Here is a 19904-nt window from a genome sequence, read left to right on the forward strand (position 1 = left end):
ATATCAGCTCTTGATGCTTACTGCTTAGGGTCTTTGAAAATTATAAGCACATTAAATTGTTGGTCTAGTGTTATTAAAATAATATTTCATTTTTATTTTACAGTCCATGCTTTAGAAAAGCTTTATGAACTCTCAACAGTTTTTCAAAGGCTGGTTACTTAGCAGGGTAGATCATACTGCCTCATTATTGCAAAAAATGGACAATTTTTTGTAAAGTATTGCTGACAGCAGTTTTCTATATATTATTAGTAAACTGAAAGTGAAGGAGATACTGGTTTTTATGTCTCCCTCGAAACATTTCTTCATTGCTGCCACATATGGGTATTGAGTTGCACAACTAATTAGTTGTACTAAAACATTCTGCTGTAAGAGTTACTTCACCTTCTCTCCTTGTTTGTCATACACCTGTTACAGCTTGTGTTTTCAAACTGTGCATGCTCTGGGACACAGGCTGGCACACACCATATGTTTGTGCAGCATCTACTACAATGAGGACCCAACCTGGTTGAGGATTACCTGTGCCAATATTCATTTGAATAATTATAAACCCATAGCCTGTGAGAGTTCTTCAAAAAACAAAAATGCGCTGGAGCAAAAGATGTAAATATTTTCCTCTGCTTCATTGATGGGATTTATTAAGTCAAATGGTGCAAAAATTTGCATAGGCAGCACAGTTTATGACAGGTGCTTTTGCAAGAAGTCAGACCACCACCTTAGAACATGAAATTTCTTTCTTGGGGAAATCCCAAAGATTTTATAATTGCTTGTGCTTCAACAGTGAAAAATTAATATTTCTGGATATTTTTCTTCAGGAGGTATTTGAAAAAATGTTATTTTGGAATAGAGAAAATATTTTTAATTATGTCAAATGGCAGCATGCATATTAACTGCATGTATGTTATTTAAAATAAAATGTTACTATATGGAAAAGTTAAATTATCACACTTTCATTAAATCAAGCAGATATAAACACAGAGTTCCTTGTTTTTCCAGCAAAAAATAATTACAAACAGTCCTGTCATGAATTGTTTTGACATATGCAAACTTCATTTCTGATCAAGTAGTGTCAAAATCTGAAGACGGAGATAGAAACAAGATACATCTCTCCTGATTTAATGACTAAATGAAAATAATCATAGGGGGATGTACAATGTTCAAGGGGGATGTAAATTGCAGCAAATGTTTGAACTTTAAGATCTACAATTGAGTATTAACTATCTACCTTTTGCTTTAGCAGAAAATCTTGCTGTTGATCTGAAAAGGTCCTAGAAAGATGGGAAAAGATTGTGTAAAGCACCACCACATTTTCCCTTGCTGTGATGCAGATGTGTGTGTATTAGGTTTTGCTTCCCAGCCATATATATTTCATCTATAATTTTGTGTTAAGCCACAGCTCACCAAGCTGCAGGTTTTGTAAGATCAGGTTTTTGATCATGGGCACTCTTACCTGGTGAGAGCTGGAGTTTCTTAAGGATTACTTTAACTTGCATAAGCTTTGGTTACCAAAGTACTATAGACCAGTTGAAAACTAAGAAGCACAAGTTCTCTACCTCCCATTTTCAAATTGTTCTTCATATTCTTGTCGCACCTCAATAACATCCATGCAGCATGAGGAAGTGGTGTATGTATGAAGTCAACATGGGCAGCAGGGCTCCCCATGGAAAGAAATTCTCAGAGGCTTACTGCTAGCTTGGTCAAGTGACACAAAGCATCTGAAATGATCCTTGTTAGTAACAACTGCACCTGAAGACATGAGTGCAAAAAGACAAGGGAATTCACCAGCTAATATGCCCACAGCTAGGCCAAGTCACCTCTCCTGTACAGACAAGACTAGATTCTTTGGTCAGTAGCTATCCCTGCTAGCTCCCTATATCAAAGGGCTGTAGAGGTAAAGTGAACTTGGACTACACTCAAACCTTGCTGCTCTTCTGTTGGGGATTTCTTGGCTGGGCAAAGGCATGTGAGCAATCCAGCCGCTATGTGGGAACGAAGTATAAGTTTACAAATACTGTGTCCTTGTGCGCTGGGAAAAAAGAAGATAAGAAGAGCCTGGCCTGACAAGCAACACCTGGATGCTGAAGAATGAGATAAGTAACTGCATCCACTGTGACCTTGGCAAGGTTTCATAGACAACTTTGAGGAAGTTCCCATGAGAAAATTGGGGAACCTACATAGCTGTAAACCACAAGTAGGTGTGTTTTAGTAATGAATAAACATTAGCAATGTACCAATAACATTAGGACTAGTAGGCATAATTATCGTAAACTGTATAAATATGAGCTATCCGTGCAAGTAAAGTGAAGCTTGCTCTATCACTCACATTGAGTTTGTCTGCTTGACTTCCCATGCCGTCGCCGCACTCTTCCTCTTATACATATATATTATACACCCATTCTAGGTGTAACCTAGGATATTATATTATGCCTCCCTGGCTGTTTGGCTAAATTTATGCCTCCTCTCTTGTGGAGAGACTCTTATAGGAGTACCAGCGCACAGATACTACAGGGAGTAATATTGTCCGTCCCCTCCTATTTCTGCTCAGAAGCAGAGGACAGACTACCCATGCTCTTATCAGATGAGCTCTAAGAAGATAGACACACATGGTTTCATAATTCCAATGTCTTCATTTGTCCAACACAGAAGATGTTCAAAGTTGATACCATCTTTTGTACCTGTAGTTCCAATTCTGAGATGGCTTAAGTCATAAATTACTTCAGTGAAATGGCATCCCATTTATTGTCAGGTTTGGTTTGCATTTTGATGTTAATCTTAAAAAGAGTAGAATGAAGAGAAGAGAAGAGAAGAGAAGAGAAGAGAAGAGAAGAGAAGAGAAGAGAAGAGAAGAGAAGAGAAAAGCAAGTTCATCAGTGTGTGTAGCTGTTACTCTAATGACTCTCACAAAAGCCAGCTTGTACCATTAATGTGCAAAGCTGGAGACTTAACTCACATCACGGTGATGACTAAGAAAGCATTAGACCTCTACCATAATCTTTGCCTCTAAAGATTTAAGAACAAGAAGGGTACAACAAACTACAACCAACCAAACAAACAAAAACCAACCCAGCCCTGAGTAGACAAATAGTAAAAGACCTGCTATAACAAAGCCTGGAAATGTCAAAGACTGCTGAAGAAAATCTAAATAGCCTTTCACACTAAATCTGAAAGCACACGATGCAAGTGAAAAGATACGTAGACAGAAAGTCTGAGCTACCAATCTGGGGTGAACCTGAGGCAAAACAGAGAAACTACTGGAAGATCAGGTTTAACACTTAAGAAAGCAGTTATAGCTTGTAGAGTAAATTAAGTTACCCAATGAAAAATGAAGTTTGCAGAATGTGAACCAGTCCTCTGAGGCAGACATATAAACCAGCAATGAAAACAAAAAGACATCAGAGGGAAAAAGACCAATGAAAAGCCAAGTCAGAATCCCCTAACAACAGGTGGAGCTGAATGCAGTGTGGCAAACTTCACGAGCCAAATCAATACCAATTGTTGGAAAGAGAGGCACACTCTGTATTGGATTACACTTACCAGAGTTTACAAGCTCTGGCACCACACTTAAAGCATGGACACAGAGGATGACCAGAGCAGTGGACAATTGTGCAGCCAAAAGCTAAGGATTATAAGTCTGAAAGTTAATGGGACATAAACACTGAGTCCACAAGCAAAGTGGAAATATAGCACTGGAGGAAAAGCCACATGCAGGAAGGGTAAAAGTTTGGAAACATACCCAACATCCAGTTATGAGTGTAACAGGCCCTTTGTCTCCTCTATTGTGAACTTTCAGAAATCTGAGGAATTAAATAACTGGAAGAGTTTGAGAAAGTCTTGCTGGAGACAGGACTGTGCTCATCTGAAGACCAAGTACATGTGGAAAAAGTTAGAAAGATCTTTAGCCTATGGCTGGAGTTGAAATAGAAGACAGTTAGTCTCACTTGGAGCTGTAGAGCTAGCAAAAAAATGGCCAGCTTTGCTATGTTGGCAATATATAGGACTTTACCTACGTATAGATCTAACATAAATACTAAATAAATCTGTGAAAAGGAAACATTTTTATTACCTACCAGGGGATAAATCCTTGGAAGAATGGCACAAAGCCCAGCTAGCAGGCTTTGCCAGGCCTGCGCTGGGCCAATGTGACTGTCTCTGCATTGTCCTCCCGGACGCAGGAGCACAGAGGAGTGCGGTGACACCAGGCTGGCTCCAGACCCAGTCCTCTGGGCCCCACAGCTTGGCAGCAAGGAAGAGCTAAATAAGAACCACTGCGTTCCAGCTAAGGTAATTAGAGATCATCCAGTATTTTCTGGGTTTCTTCCTTTAAACAGTCTCCTAGGCAGTTTCCACGAATAAGGGACAGCTGTGTGGAAAACGATTTTTTTATTTAGGAAAAGTTTTCTTAGATATATCTTATCTTTCAGCCAAAAAGGAGAAGTATCAGACAAAGTCATCTTGTACTTACATAGTAAACATAACTTTGGCACATGTGCTGCACTATAGATTTGCCCACTGTGAGACCATCTGATTTACTGGGGTTGATGTCAGACAGCCAGGTAGGTTTGACACATTTTGTTACAAACAATGCAAGATTGTCTAGACAAAGATGCTATCTCTGGCTCAAAAACAGTGTTTGCCTGCAGATCCTTGAGGTGCAGTAGAATAGTCTGGTGCTACATCAATGTATGCTTGTGTCTAAGCATGTGTCAGCAGTGTGTGTTGGCATACTGGGCTTTATTAACAAAAACACAGCCAAGGAAAGTGATTATTTATGTTTAACTGGTACTCATTAGATCACATCTTGAATACTGCTCCCAGTTTTGGTTCTCAGTACAAGACAGACATTAGTAAACTGGAGTGAGTTCAGTGGAGGCCACCAGAATGGTCAGGGCTGGAGCACTTGCCCTGTGACCAGAAGCCTCAGGATCAGACCTGGTTCAACCTGAAGACAAGATGGCTTTGGAGGCACCTAACAGCAGCATGACTCTATCTACAGGGAGGTTAGCAAGAATATAAATCCTTGTTATGGAGGTGCATGGTAGATGGACAAGAGACAACAGTCCCAGACTAAAAGAGAGGAAGTTCCAAGTGGGTCCAAAGAAACAAGTTGTCCAAGGCTGTCCACAAGGACAGCCAAGCATTGGAACAGGTTGCCCAGAAACTTGTGAAGTTTTTGCCATGGAGATTTTAAAGACCTGACTCAGCAAAGTCCTGAGCAACCTGGTCTAAATGCTGAATTCACTGCTAACTCTGGTTTAAGCAGGATGTTAAAACAGATGACCACCTGATGTCCCTTCCAACATGGAAGATCCAATGGAAGGCCATCTTCCAAGTTCTCACATGCTTAGCATTGGGTTATGCAAGCCACTGAATATTTCCCATTTTCTTAAGGAAGGTCTGAGTGCAGAATAAGTCCATGAAGAGTGTTGAAAATTATAATGTGGAAAAATACAATTTCGATTCCAAAATGCTAATGATGAATGGATTAATAACAGGATGTCTTGACTGATAGCAGGAAGACTTAAGTTTATGACTTTTAGAAAATGTCCAGCTCTTTTTGTTACCAATTGGTCACTGATTTGTTATTGATTAGAGTTAATCATATTAATATTAATAGTAATATAGAATTATAGGAAATATTTTAGTAAAATCATATCTAATTTTAATAGTTTAGCAAAATCATATGTATGTTGTATTTTATATATCTAACCACCAACCAGTACCTGCTGCGAAATCCCCTGTATAGCCCTGTACCAAGGCCGGAGAAATTGGCTAAAATCATCTAGTAGGAACATTTAGGACTTAGATAACAAGATAAAAGAAAATTAAAATCTGATTATAAAAGAGTTTGGTTTGACTAAAAAAGTAGAAGATTGTGAAGCATAAGTATGGGAGTGTTGAGTTTGAAGTGTAGCCTTAGAAACTTAGGAGCTTAGAAACTGTATAATGTGTAACCATAAGAATTTAAGTATTGTTCAAAATCATTTAACCACAGAAGTTTTGACAAAGATTGGTAGTCTTGTAGTGTTTGTTTTAAAGGCTAAGGAAACCGTTATGGACACCAGTTTGCTGCTTGGAAACACCTGAGAGGTCAAGAAGCGGACGAGTGAGGAAGACTACGAAAGACCACCAGAGGACTCTAGAAGACCACCAGAGACCTTTAGTGCACCTGCGTGATGGACATTAACATATGCAAATGATTTCCTGGAAATCTGATGAATATGCAAATGATGTCTTTGTAATCTTATGAATATGCATAAGTGAGTTCAATATAAGGTGTATTGTTTTGGTTACAGGTGTGCGTGGTTTGTGAGAGGACTCGCCCGCGCACCCGGCCGTCAATAAAGAAGTGTCTGCTTATCTACGCTAAATTGGTGTTGATAAGTTTTTATTCCGAGATTTCGGTAACATTTTGACAGTCAGATCACATTTTGTTAGGAGCCAGTGTTGATTTAAGATTCTAACAGGAATGGTAAAATTTTGGTCTTAACTTCACATAGTCCATATTTTCATTTTAAAGGGCTGTATCTGATTAGTCAATCATACATTTTCCTGTTTTCTCAAATGTTTAATAATAGGTGATGGAGAAAGCTGCAAGTCAGATTAATTAGTCTTTTTGAGTGTGTTTGTGTGTGTGCATTAACATTACTGAATGGTCTGTTACTGCTTAATTAATCCTACAACATACTTCTTTACATTGATTCAGTATCATGCAGGTGTTCCAAGTTCAGCTATTCAAAGTTATGATAGACATCTAAGTCAGATAAAAATCAGAGGACCAGAGTTAAATGCCTAGTTTCCTTATATAATCCATGAATAAAAGTAGATACTTCCATGAAAGGCAATCAGAACGTCATTAGCTCATCTATATTAACTTGTTTAGCTTATTAGCTACCGCCTAGCTGACATTTGTCATAACCCATTTCAGAGCATAGCTAATATTACTGCTTTACATGGTAGCAAATGCCCCAATTAGAACAGGCCAGGAATTTTCCAATTAAATGGAATAGGTATTAGAGGTTTTGCTGGACAAGTGCCATATACTTGATGAAAACCATCAGGCTTAGTACTCTTTTTTTCCCCTGAAATATAGCAGGAAGCCCTTCCACATAGAGAATTGGTACCCTGCAAACCTAATGAAGAGACAAAAGTCATGACCATAGGCAACTTGATTACAGGGACTATCTTACTGGAGTACAGACATCTGCTAAGCAGGTTATATACCCATAGCTTCCATTTCACCCAGAAACCAATTCATCCTGATAGTGTGTACATTTTCCACAAACTCTGGAGGTGGGTTTCATCTCAAGTATCTTTAGACACCTGCATGTATCGATATATCAGAGCTGCTCTGTTAGACTCCCTTCATTGTCAGCAGGGAGAAGCAGGTACCAAGAAAAATGATTCACCTGACCTGTCTTGGAGATCTGCTGAAGGACAAGATGACTCATACTTCAACAAATTGTATTACTCTCCCAGGATAAGAAAAGAAGTTTGGACAAGTAGCCCAGATGCAAGTAAATCCCACCCAAGAAAACAACACTGGAACCAATAGAAGTCTTCTAAGAAAAGGGACATACAGCCTCATTCCTACAGAAGAGCCAGGTTTGCACTGTGCCTGCTTGCCTGCTTCAGAGATTATTAAAACAAAACCAAAAAAAAGCAGTATCACAGTACCATGATCAAAACCACAAGTCATACATTTGAAAATCAAACTTTTCTATGGGTTGAAGGTCTTCTTACATTGATAAAGCCATGGCAGATGAGAAAGATAATTTCTTTTTTCAAAATCTTTATATACTGAACAATATTATATTAGCTCAATATCCCTGAACCTTTATTTGGCCACCAACCAGTGCAGCCCCTTCTGAGTACTATCACCTTTCCATTAACATGCAAAAGTATAGCTTGTGGCAAAGTAGGCAAAAAGAAGGAAAACATCTTCAGAGCTCCCCTTTACTTCTCTCTGGGGTGGTAAATTTTCTCCAAATCTGAAATTTGAAGGGTGCCACTCTAAGCACCAAAGAGTTCACAGAAAGTTCACAAGTTCACAGCCAGTCTTTCCATTCCTGCTGTTTCATCATTATAGGTAACTGTATTTCCTAGAGCCTTTCTTGAGGAGTTATATAATTTGGTGAAAAACTGTCTTGATCTCTGCATCCTTTTCCGTCTTCTTTTTTTTTTCTCCAAATGAAAAACTTAGTTTTCTCTCTGATGGCTGTAGAGGAAAGTTAACAAACTTGATTGGGAGAAAGTGCTCAGTCACAATTGAAAGAAACATGTTCAGAAGTCCCATAGCTGCCCTGGCTGCCTATAAGGCTGCCAGGCAGTCTCCCAGCCCCAGAGCTCAGCAGCACGGCTTGCCTAAGACCTCTGTCCTCCTTCCATAGTGCTCAGTTCAGCTGCAAGATTAATTCCGGCTGCACAGAGTGACCCTCGGGGTCATCATAGCCTCAACACCACATAATGATGAAGGAAGGGACATGAAAGGAGTAGGTGGAGGCTGCAGGGGGAAATGCATACACTCCAAAAGAGAAGGGAAGCCAAAATGGTAGGGATGGGCAATCTGACAGAATAACAGTGTGGTCACTGAACCAAAATGTGACACAGTATGCACAGAAAGCTGGGGAGGAAAGGAAAAAATTGCCCTGGCTGTCTCCATTTAAGAAAAGAGTAGCAGTGCAGAGCCCTGGGTGCAACAGAGGGAGCGCAACAGCCACGTGGACAGGTCATTACCTTCTCCACAGCTGACAAGAGTAACCAGAAAGCACAAACATTCAGCAAAAGGGAGGTCAAAGCTCCTAGCAGGCTCAGCCTTTCAAAGATTATGACAATGATGTTGAACATTTAGCACTGCAGGCTGGTCTAGAAAAACAGCAGGAAGCTTCTCAATGATGTCTTCTGGATCTTCTTAATAAAGAGAAATGAAGCTTCTTTTTGAATACTGTAGTCACAGAAGAATGATGAAGAGTCCCCTCCTTTCTACAGGATTAAGTAAGGGAGAAAAATCTATCGGTCTTGTTTCTCACAAATTAGCTCACAGACATCAAAATAACAATGCAAGCACCTGCAAAAGTAACTACCCTTTTTTACCTGAGTGGCTAATCAACATATTGAGGCTGTGGTCACATATCCTGATCTAGCTGTAGCAGAGCCAAGTGAAGAAGCTGTCAGCCCCAGCTTGTTCACAGATATCTGCCACCACCACCACTTTGCTGGAGGTTACTGACTTGTGGACCTGCTGGCATAACTATTCAGACAAGCACTCTCTGCCTCAATAAAAACAAGCCAGATGAGCTGAATTGCCATAAATACTAGGTCTTCTCTAGGTTGGACTATTTAACTCAGCTGGGTCCTGAGGTGATCACCTGAGCAGTCACACCAGCAGTGCTGGAGGTCTCGAACCTCGGCTACCTCTGGTCAATGACTGTTTCTGTATGGAGAACAGAGACCAACCCTTTCCCCCTCATGCTGCTGGATTCAAACATCCCCAAGTGTTTTCCCTGACAACACTATCCCTACAAACTCTGTCTCTAGGGCTTTCCCCGATGATATTAAAAATCTTTCTCTGACTTTCTGCTGCCTTGGCTGTCAGTTTCTCCGGTGTTTCTGCTGCCTCCAGCCTGCTCTCTCCCTGGTAGCTTATCTCACAATGCCCATCCTCCAGCAGAACCCTCCTCTCATGTAGCTCAGATCCCTGCAGCTGCTGTGCATTTTGAGTCATAGTTCCCAGTGCCTTGGTTGTCTGCTCAGTAAAGGAGCTTAACTCCTTTATGGCAGGGTAGCAAAGTGCATGGGTTCTTCAGGGAAATAGTAAATTAGCTGGTCCTTACTCTGCATTGAAACTAGGCACAGAGAATTACTATAAGGTAGAAATTTAAGTAACTCTCTAGTCCAGGAGGTACAGTGGGCTGGATTTGGGGAAGGGACACTCTGAGAAATGTGCATGGGGCATTCCTGTGTTTAAGAAGTCTATCCCAACCTTCCCTGTGGTCTCATCCCCCAGCCACTGATGGCCGGCCTGAAGGAAAACAGACCATTTTTGCTCTCTTGTCCAAACTGTTCTTTCCTTGTGTCTGAAGTAAAGCCTCGTGGCTGAAACACAGCCTCTGGTGAGCCTCCTGGCACCCATCGGCCTGAGCCCACCAGTGTGGGACTAGCCTGAACAGGGTTCCCCCAGCTCCCAGCACTATATTATGTACCTTTAATATAAGTCTCTGGCTTGCGATTTCACTTTTAAATGAGGTACACAGTATAGTTAGAAGTGACAGTGAAAGGTGTATATCCTCATGGAGGTGCATGCTGTTAAGTATTACAGCTGATTTCTCCCCAGAATTTTCCAGCACATGCTTGCTGAGTTGCTTGTTGTATCTTGATTGGTATGTTTTAATTAAGAAAACCCATACAAAACCCACAGTGAATGTACACACTTGTAAATGAGGCAGAAATCAATAATACTGTTTCCTTCTAATTTTCTGACATGTTTGTATCTCCTGACCTCAGTCCATGTTTAGCGTGAGAGACTCCATGATTGTATTGGCTTTGTGTGGCAAGGTTTTAGTAGTGGGGGGAGCTACAGGGGTGGCTTCTGTGACGAGCTGCTAGAAGCTTCCCCCATGTCCAATAGAGCCAATGCCAGCTGGCTCCGAGGTGGACCTGGTGCCAAGCCCATCAGCAACAGTGGTAGTGCCTCTGGGATAGCATGTTTAAGAATGGGCGGGGGGGGGGGGGGGGGGGGGGACAGGGACACAAGACCCTGTGCAATTGCAGCCAGAGAGAGGAGTGAGAATATGTGAGAGGAACAACCCTGCAGACCCCAAGGTCAGTGAAGAAGGAGGGGCAGGAGGTGCTCCAGGTGCCGGAGCAGAGATTCCCCTGCAGCCCGTGGGAAAGACCATGGTGAGGTAGGCTGTCCCCTTGCAGCCCATGGAGGTCCACAGTGGAGCAGATATACACCTGCAGCCCAGGGAGGACCCCACGCTGGAGCAGCTGGATGCCCAAAGGAGGCTGTGAACCTGCGGGAAGCCTGTGCTGGAGCAGGTTCTTGGCAGGACCTGTGGATCTGTGGAGAGAGGAGCCCAAGCTGGAGCAGATTTACTGGCAGGACTTGTGACCTTGCGGGGGACCCACACTGGAGCAGTCTGTGCCTGAAGGACTGCACCCTGTGGAAGGGACCCACCCTGGAGCAGTTCGTGAAGAACTGTAGCCTGTGGAAAGGACCCACGTTAGACAAGTTCATAGAGGACTGTCTCCTGTAGGAGGGACCCCCTGCTGGAGTAGAGGAAGAGTGAGGAGTCCTCCTCCTGAGGAGGAAGGAGCAGCAGAGACAATGTGTGATGAACTGACCCCAGCCCCCATTCCCCATCCCCCTGTGCTGCTGGGTGGGAGGAGGGAGAGAAATAGGGAGTAAAGTTGAGCCTGGGAAGAAGGAAGGGGTGGGGGGAAGGTGGGTTTAAGATTTGATTTTATTTCTCATTATTCTATTCTGACTTGATTGGTAATAAATTAAACTAATTTTCCCCAAGTCAAGTCTGTTTTGCCTGTGACAGTAATTACTGGGTGATCTCTTCCTGTCCTTATCTTGACCCACGAGCCTTTTGTTATATTTTCTCTCCCCTGTCCAGCTGAGGAGTGGGAGTGATAGAGCGGCTTTGGTGGGCACCTGACATCCAGCCAGGGTCAACCTACCACAACAATGCACCACAAGGGGCCACGGGTAGAAAGCACTGGGCCTGTCATGACTGAGTCTTCTGCCATGAGATTTCTTGCCCAGTTTCTCAAGTTCATATAGAGACTGCGCTGTTACCTGAACTTTCAGTTTTTCTCAGAATTGAATGAAATTTCTCAGACTGCAGTGCAGTCATCGTTACTCTTTGTCATTGTGTAATCCCTCAGCCCTATAAAGCTGTTCACCTCTAGTTCCCATTTGTTTTCATAAAGCCTATTTTCTTGAAAGGTTTCCTTGTATTGACAGCATATAGCATTTTCTCCCTGAGATCTTTTTCATTCTGACCTGAAATCTTAATGCTCATCTCTCTGTTTTTTAATCTTTCAAGCTGTATCAATGGAACATTCTCTCAGGAATTTTTGTAACTGTTTGGTTTTGATCTTTCTGTGATTCTTATGAGATCAGGGCCAGGAAAACTTCAAACAATATACAGTGGTTCAGTGGTTTGAAACAGAGCTAAATTAGAACTGTATTTTTAAATACACAGATTGTGTGAGTTTCAATGAAGCTTAACGAATTTTACTTCTATATTTGTTTACTTTTGTTTTTATTCCACTAATCAACTCATGAAAATTTTTACTGAGCACAGGTCAATAGCTAACTTGTTATGAGTCAGGTGTAAAAATGTAAAATCAATATAATCACTTTCTTGCTATCCTTCTCTTATAAAAGCACAGAGGGAATAAACATAGTGGAAAAATATGACAAACAGCATAGAATGTACAGAGGGAGTGGGAGTTAGTGCGTGACTGTTTTCATGCCCTAAAAGCCTTTCTTCTTCCAGCTTCTGCTATCCCAACTCTTGTAGAGTAACTTGTCCCTCTAGGGTTGCCCTTAAACTATGGGGAATGTGTAGCCACATGCAACTAGTAGGAAGGCTGCAAGTGTTTCTTCTAGGGAGACTCTATTCCTGTTGGGGAGAAAAGAGTGGTGGTGCTCTTCAATCTAAAAGGGAGTACGTGAGTGAAAGGACAGCTGACCCTAGGCTGAACTAACTCGTCAGTGTGAGTGGGTACTCACCTGAGTAAAATGTTTCTCATGCTGGGCTCCACTCTAGCAACTGATTTCTGGTGGAAATCTGCAAAAATATAGCCACGCCTGATGAAGTCTGGCAACAGCATGCTCAGTCCTTCAGCATACATGTTGTCCTCGGGTAGTTACCTATGGGACAGAGGGGTCTCCGTAGACCCACACCCCCAGTGGTGTTGCTGGTATTAGTGTTTCTAGTATTCCTCAGTCATAAGAAGTAGCCTTGATAGGAGTCAGCATTAGGTTTTATAGAGCACTTGGCCACTGTCCAAGCCTACTATTTGTTTCTTTCCTGCTAGGTAAAAATCTTCCTCCCACCTTCCACCCACCCTCAGCTTAGAATACCACCATTACAAGCTTCACATTAATTAATTTGCTTTTGTAACACACCTAGTTTTTCTTCCAATATTCACTATCCTTCAGTGAAATGTTTCTGACGTGGATCTTTTCGGGCATTAACTTGCCATCAAAAAATCCAGATAAGCACATAATAACTTGACATGCTTTAGATCAACCTTACTTTCAACCTCTAAATTCAGCTAGATATCCCCACCTACTTTATGAATCACTTCCGGGGACATTAATCTTTTGAACACAACCACAGTGCATAAACGTTAAGCACATCTGCACTGACATGGTCTTATGTTTGCTTAGCCCACCCTCTAAAGTGTTCACAGTGCCTGATCTGCAGATTATGCACAGACCAGTCTACCAAGGCAGGATGACTCCATGGTTGAAAAATCCCAGGCTGCTGGGAGGAGCCAGTATGCCTGATGCACATGTATCTTTTCCTAATTCTACCTGTCCACTGGGCTTGAAACTGCCATTGATAAGCGTTAGGCAGAATGAAAGCAGCATGGAGTGCAAGGGAAGCAGAGCCTCTGAGGGCTGCAAAACTTTTAGCAGCTTGTAAGGTATCTCTGCAAATCAGTACTGGATGTGTGCTGAACAGGGTGAATAAACATTACCACACATTGAGCACCTTAACTACCACGCAGCATCTTCTATGTAGAGTACACTTCACACATGAGAAACATACTATTTAATACAAGCTCTATATGTGATTTATATGATCTCTGGCAGGTACATTTCACACCAGAATTTAAGTTGCTGTTACAGATCATGACGTGGAAATGCAAAGTAATATAATGTTAGCATAAAGATCTTGGCAAGATAAAAAAAAATACAGATGTTTGTATTTTTACTATATTACTTCATTCATTAAATTGTTAGTAAAAGTTCTGACATTATTTTGTTTTCCATTAAATGACTTATGATACTAAGATATTGCTTCTTATTTGTTTGTACTGGGTTTTTTTCTTCATTTCAGGCTCATTCTAAAAATGGAATTTCTTTCACTAGAGGGTTTTAGGAACAGGTTAGACAAATGTCTGTTAGAAACTTGCTAGGTAGAAGTAATCCATTGCAGAGGGTTGCAATAGAAAAGTGATTGCCACCATAGGAAAGTTTCATCCAGGCTTTACTGCTATAACTTTCTGTATCTCTGCCCCTCTCCCATTGCTTCATTGTTCCTCTCCTCTTTTTTTTTCCTGCCCTGGGTTTGCTGCCACTCACTCCCTGGCCCCTACCCAGTTGCTAACACTGATAACACCAACTTTCTAGTCAGTTCTGGGACTCCTGCTTCCTTGCCCAGAACCCAGATTCCTGACACTACCTCCTGGTCCTCTGCCTTGGCTCCTGCCCCCTCTTCACACTCTCTTTTCCTCATCAGTTTGTTTCCACAGGCACAGCAGGGGCCCGAGTTAAGAGGCCTGCATGGACCCAGCTGACTGCAGCCTGAGCTACCTGTGCTGCCATGGAGTTGAGGTCCAGCAAAGCCAACTAGTCAGTGCTTCGTGCTTCGTGCCTTCTAAGTAGGAACTGCAGGAGCTGGGAGCAGGTGGATGACCATTTTTCCTTCCATGGCTACAGAGTGCTGTATGTGATAGATGAAGTAAGTGTTTATGAACTCAGCATGGCATTCCTAGTTCAGCAGCATTCAATGTACTTTTCTCCTATTCTGTATAGAATGGCATACCCATTCCATAGAAGGTATCTCTTGGAAAAGTATAGGACAAGGGCAGCACACAGTTTCCAAAACTTACCAGGTCTAATTACTCTTTAATTCTGGTTTTGTCATCTTGCACTTTCGTGTCATTATATTATGTTTTTTTCTGAGCTCCCAGTGTCATGTAATAAGAAGTAAAAAAAAATTAAAAAATAATCAAGTCCTCCTGATTGAAGTCAAAATTCACTTTGAAGGCTCAAAATCTTGAAGATGGATTATTACAGATGTTGTTTTATTATTGCAAAGATTCACTGTTTTTAAGCAACACAGAGATATTGGCAGGCCCAACATGAATAATTTTGCACGGTTTAGGTTTCGCAGAACTGTAATTCCTCTTTATACACTTACCTGAGGGACTGGCACCCATAACACTTCTCACAACCCCAGGAAAGCAAACTGTCCTGTAGAAGTGACAACCGTAGTAGCTAGAATTACCATTTTTCCTGGTGCTTTTATCTTCCTGAAAAGCTCATCAGTGTCATCTACAGAGCAGCGCTAAAGCTTCCTTCATATGCTGCCTTCATGCCTTCACCCCAGTTGGCTGGAACTGGAATTGTCTTTTGACTATATGTTTGCATGCAGGAGACTTCTAGCTCAAGGACCAATCACAGTAAAAATAATAGATACTAATGGCAAAATAGTTCTTTATGATCAAATATGATATTGACTTTTAAATTTTATATGACTGATTGATCTTAGGAAAATAAATCATATTCTCATCTTCATATGGAAAGTGGTAAAGGACCATTAATCTACTATCCCCTATGCACGATGTCATTCCATTTCATTGCTTCACTATTACAGCAATTGACTGCATATCTATTATCCAAGATTAGATAATTTTTCAGTTGGAAACTGAATGTTTAGGAAGATATGCATGACAAAATTATACTTCTCAGCAGGGCCTTTTCATATACAGAGGCCATAATCCTTATTATTTCAGTACAACTGAGTGTATTATTTACTGACTGTTGAAAATTCTAGAGAATAAAGACATGATATGGAAATTGCCATGGAAAATTATGGCAAGTCTTTAACCAAGGACTCATACCTTCTCTTCTGCTCCCAAGAGAATTGCAAGATGCAAAACCTATCTTTCAATGTAATGTAATGTAGTGAAATGCAATGTTTCCTCTATTTAGGGGAGCCAGTAGCTGCAAAATCAGTGCAGAACCACCTGATTCCTCACTATAATTTAGTTGGCAGCTGTGTGCAGAGCTCCATGGGAGTAAGATTTGTTTGGGCTAGTGACACGAAAGGGATTCAGAAAGTGGGTTCATACACAACATAAATCAGCACACCAGAGCAGTCTTGAAGGGGAGAAACCAAAACAATAAACCTCACCCATTAGGTGGGTAGTGTGAGTGACAGCAACAGTCCTCAGGTAAACAACATTTGCACAATGAAAAAGGAGCTAGCCAATAACAACTGCTTTTTCTATGCACAAAGTCACTCTGTTTAGCTTTTCTTAATCTCCCAACAGTGCTGGAAGGGCTGTATGTAATGAACTGGCTTAGTGATTGGTACACAGGCTAAAAGGAGACTATGCTGAGAGTTATAGAATGGTTTGATTGTACACTGTCATGTGTCCCATTCAGTTTCTGCCATGATCTGGCCCAAACCTGGGGTGATTTGGCTAAGCAGAGACTTCAAGTTTTGATCACACATACCTTAATATCATGGCATATGTCCCAATCCAATATCGGGGAGGGTTCTTAAACGATCCCAAGAGTGAGATTAAGACACAAACGAGGTCAGATGCCGTACAACCTTACAAGTTTTATTTCCTATAACAACTGATAATAGCAACAGGACAGAGGGAAGAAGAAAGGAAAACGAGGCAGGCCTAAGCAAGAAAACGGGAGAGATGCAGCAAGACTAGTTACCACCACCACAAAGCCAGCAACATCCCGTTGGCTCGGTCTCAGTGCAGGTGATGGGGGTCCAAGTTCCAGGTTGCAGCAGACAGACGACGATGATGAGTCCCACTTTCAAGCACTGATTATCAATCCCTTGCAGTTCCTTTCAGTTCCTTTTTTTCCAGTCCCTTGCAGTTCCTTTTTTGAGGGAGGAATATGCAGTTTTTCTGAAGAGTTCAGCCATTCCCACAGAGAATGCTAGCTTCAGGCGGATATGGTGATTTCTTCAGGGCCTTCAGCATGTAATTCCCACAGCAACAGGATGCTGAGGCTAGCAAATGGTCAGCAAATTCAAGACAAATATGTCCAACACAATCTCTCACAGTCTCTTACACCACCCTGTGGCTTGACATTACTGTCCTCATGGTGGCATGAAAGATAAGGGTGTAGAAAGAGAAAGAGGGAAAAAAGCGCATACTACAACAATATAATCAAGTTAACAACTTTCTATCAAAATGACTTAACATAGCAGGGCAAAAGAAAAACCAAAGGTTAAAATAAGATGATTTGGCTTTCCAAGGCTTATTCTATGTTAATACAATATTTCTACATTAAACAACAACATGAACCAACAACAATATCATACCAATTATCCTATTTATAACATTTCTAAGTTAAACAGCAACATCTAATATCTAACAACATCTACTTAACATCAATTAACCATTATAAATTTAACTAATTCTACAATATCAAAACATACTATAAATTGATTTTAAGGTTGCAAAGAATCAGTAGAAAAACATGATGGCACTTTACATGGTGAAAATTTACAAGGACAAAAAAGAAGTATTAGAATAACTATTAAGATAACCGTTATCAAAGCAAAGACTATATAATAAATTGGAATCAACGCGAACACATAGTCATACTCCATCATTTTTTCGGCAATATACCACAAAATGGTCACAGCCCTAACAGTCCGCGTGGTCCGCTGGTGTTGGGGTCCGCATGCACGACAGGAAAGCTGCTTTCTGTGCCCCCTTATCCTAAGGGACATGTGTCGTCTGGGCCTAGAAACTTCTATCCTAGATTTGAACAAAGGTAAATAAACAATAACACTATATAACAATGATTAACACTATTCTACCCAAACATATAATAAGGTAACAATAACAATAACAATATTTACTAAAATGTGTCCCAGGCTGGGCCTAGGGATGTGCTCCTGGTCTTCCAGAACTGGGGGGGAGAAGGTGGTTGTCTACATGAACAAGTACAATTACAAGACGGTTTACATGGACACTTACAAGACAAACACATACATACCACAAAAAAAAATATAGCAAAAGCCAACAAAACAGCTGCCACAAAATTCCAAAACCATGTGGTACACTTGCAAGACAAACACATACATACCACAAAAAAAAAATATAGCAAAAGCCAACAAAACAGCTGCCACAAAATTCCAAAACCATGTGGTACACTTGCAAGACAAACACATACATATAGCGAAAGCCAACAGAGCAACTGCCACAAAATTAAATATCAAAAGGGTATACATTCTGGCTGATTGCAGAGCTAAACATGGTGGTCTGACTAACCTGAGTGAGGGGGGGTGCCTACACAGTTCCACGCCCCCAGCCCAGAGTGCATGTGCCTAAATAATTGATACAGTCACGCACTTTGATTGGCGAATGACACGTATCTGTTTTACACCATCAAGTGAGGCAATAGATACTAATTGCATGTTAGATACAACACATTGGATTAATTGAATAAAACAAGGAATAATACATGGCAAAAACACCAAAGCGACAAATGCACATAATAGATAAAACAGAAGCTGTTTTACCCATGGTGGTCCGGATAACCAAGACCATAAATCACCGTTCCAACCATCCCATGTTTGAACGGGGACATGGGCTAGTTTCCTAATATCTGTGGTCAGTTGAAGAACTACTTCACCTACATCATCAATTTCCAAACAACAATTAGAGACATTTAATTCCCACATACTCCTCCCTTCGGCTAGTAAGTAATCCAAAACCATGCGGTGTTGAAGGATTGCAGTGCGCATCTGTTGAGATTGTTGAGTTAAAAGCTCTATAGCATTAGCAGTTTTATTGGTAATAATTTCTAAGACTGCTTGCAATAGAATTATGCGGTTCAAATTGTAACTCGGTTCTCATGCCCCTGCTATTGGTTCACTGGGATTCCAAGTGGCAGGCCCATAATGTTCACTTATTCTTTCGGGAGGCCACTCATTTTCCCCCCACTTTTGTGTTCCACCTATTTTAACGTCAATAGATTGCTTGCTACGTGCAATCCTTTTGTCCCCTAAATTATCATATAGTCTTACTCCCAATTGAGGACCACCCGCCTGTGGAAGAAGGAAAAACAGAGGTCGGATAATCCCTATATAACAAATCTCTGACCAATTTGCTGGTAGTTGTTTGTAGGCAGTATGTCCACAGATCCAATAATGGCCTTTTTTGGCTTTGGCGCCATTAGCAAATGGTCAGGCTGCAGCCTTTGGGAATTGAAAATAAGTTGTGTTCTCATTTCCCAAAGGGCTAAAAAAGGTGCTTGGCTTGTTGTTGTTGGTCTGGCCGCTACAATACCAGGGGCCAGTGTGGTTTTTCCACTCACAAATTTGATGATAAATATGGTTTCCAGGCCATCGGAGAAAGAAGGTTTCATTTTTGTTCGACCAAAACCCTTTGAACCCTTTGTTGCGTCTGGCTTCATCAAGCCACATCCATATGTAAACACCCCTATCTTCATTTACCAATTTATGTGTGAGTGTCCATTGACACCTGCTTTCTCCGACATTGACTCCACCCTTCTGCGTGCGATTTAAACAATATCTACCCACAGTAGGAAATTGAATTGGCCATGTTTCACTATGATCCCAGGTAGTGCTATCAGTTTCACTATAATTGCTTACGATTTGTGCTGCAGTGAAGGGTGTGGAGGTCCAAGGCCAGCTTGACAACCCTAGAGGTCCTCCACAAAGCCAACAACCCAACAGTGACTCAGATTAAAGGTGTGGCTTACAGCTTTTGCTAACAAAACAAACTCATTATCCTTAAAGGGATCATATGGGATAAGGGGAGGTGGGGGAATTGGCTTCCCTTCACCCTCATAGGTAAATCCCCAACATATAATTAAAAATAGCATCATCTGCTCCTCTTCTTCTGTGGGTATGTCTGGGTCGCTTCCT

This window comes from Buteo buteo, chromosome 3, assembly GCF_964188355.1.
Source record: "Buteo buteo chromosome 3, bButBut1.hap1.1, whole genome shotgun sequence".
In the NCBI taxonomy this organism is placed as follows: Eukaryota; Metazoa; Chordata; class Aves; order Accipitriformes; family Accipitridae; genus Buteo; species Buteo buteo.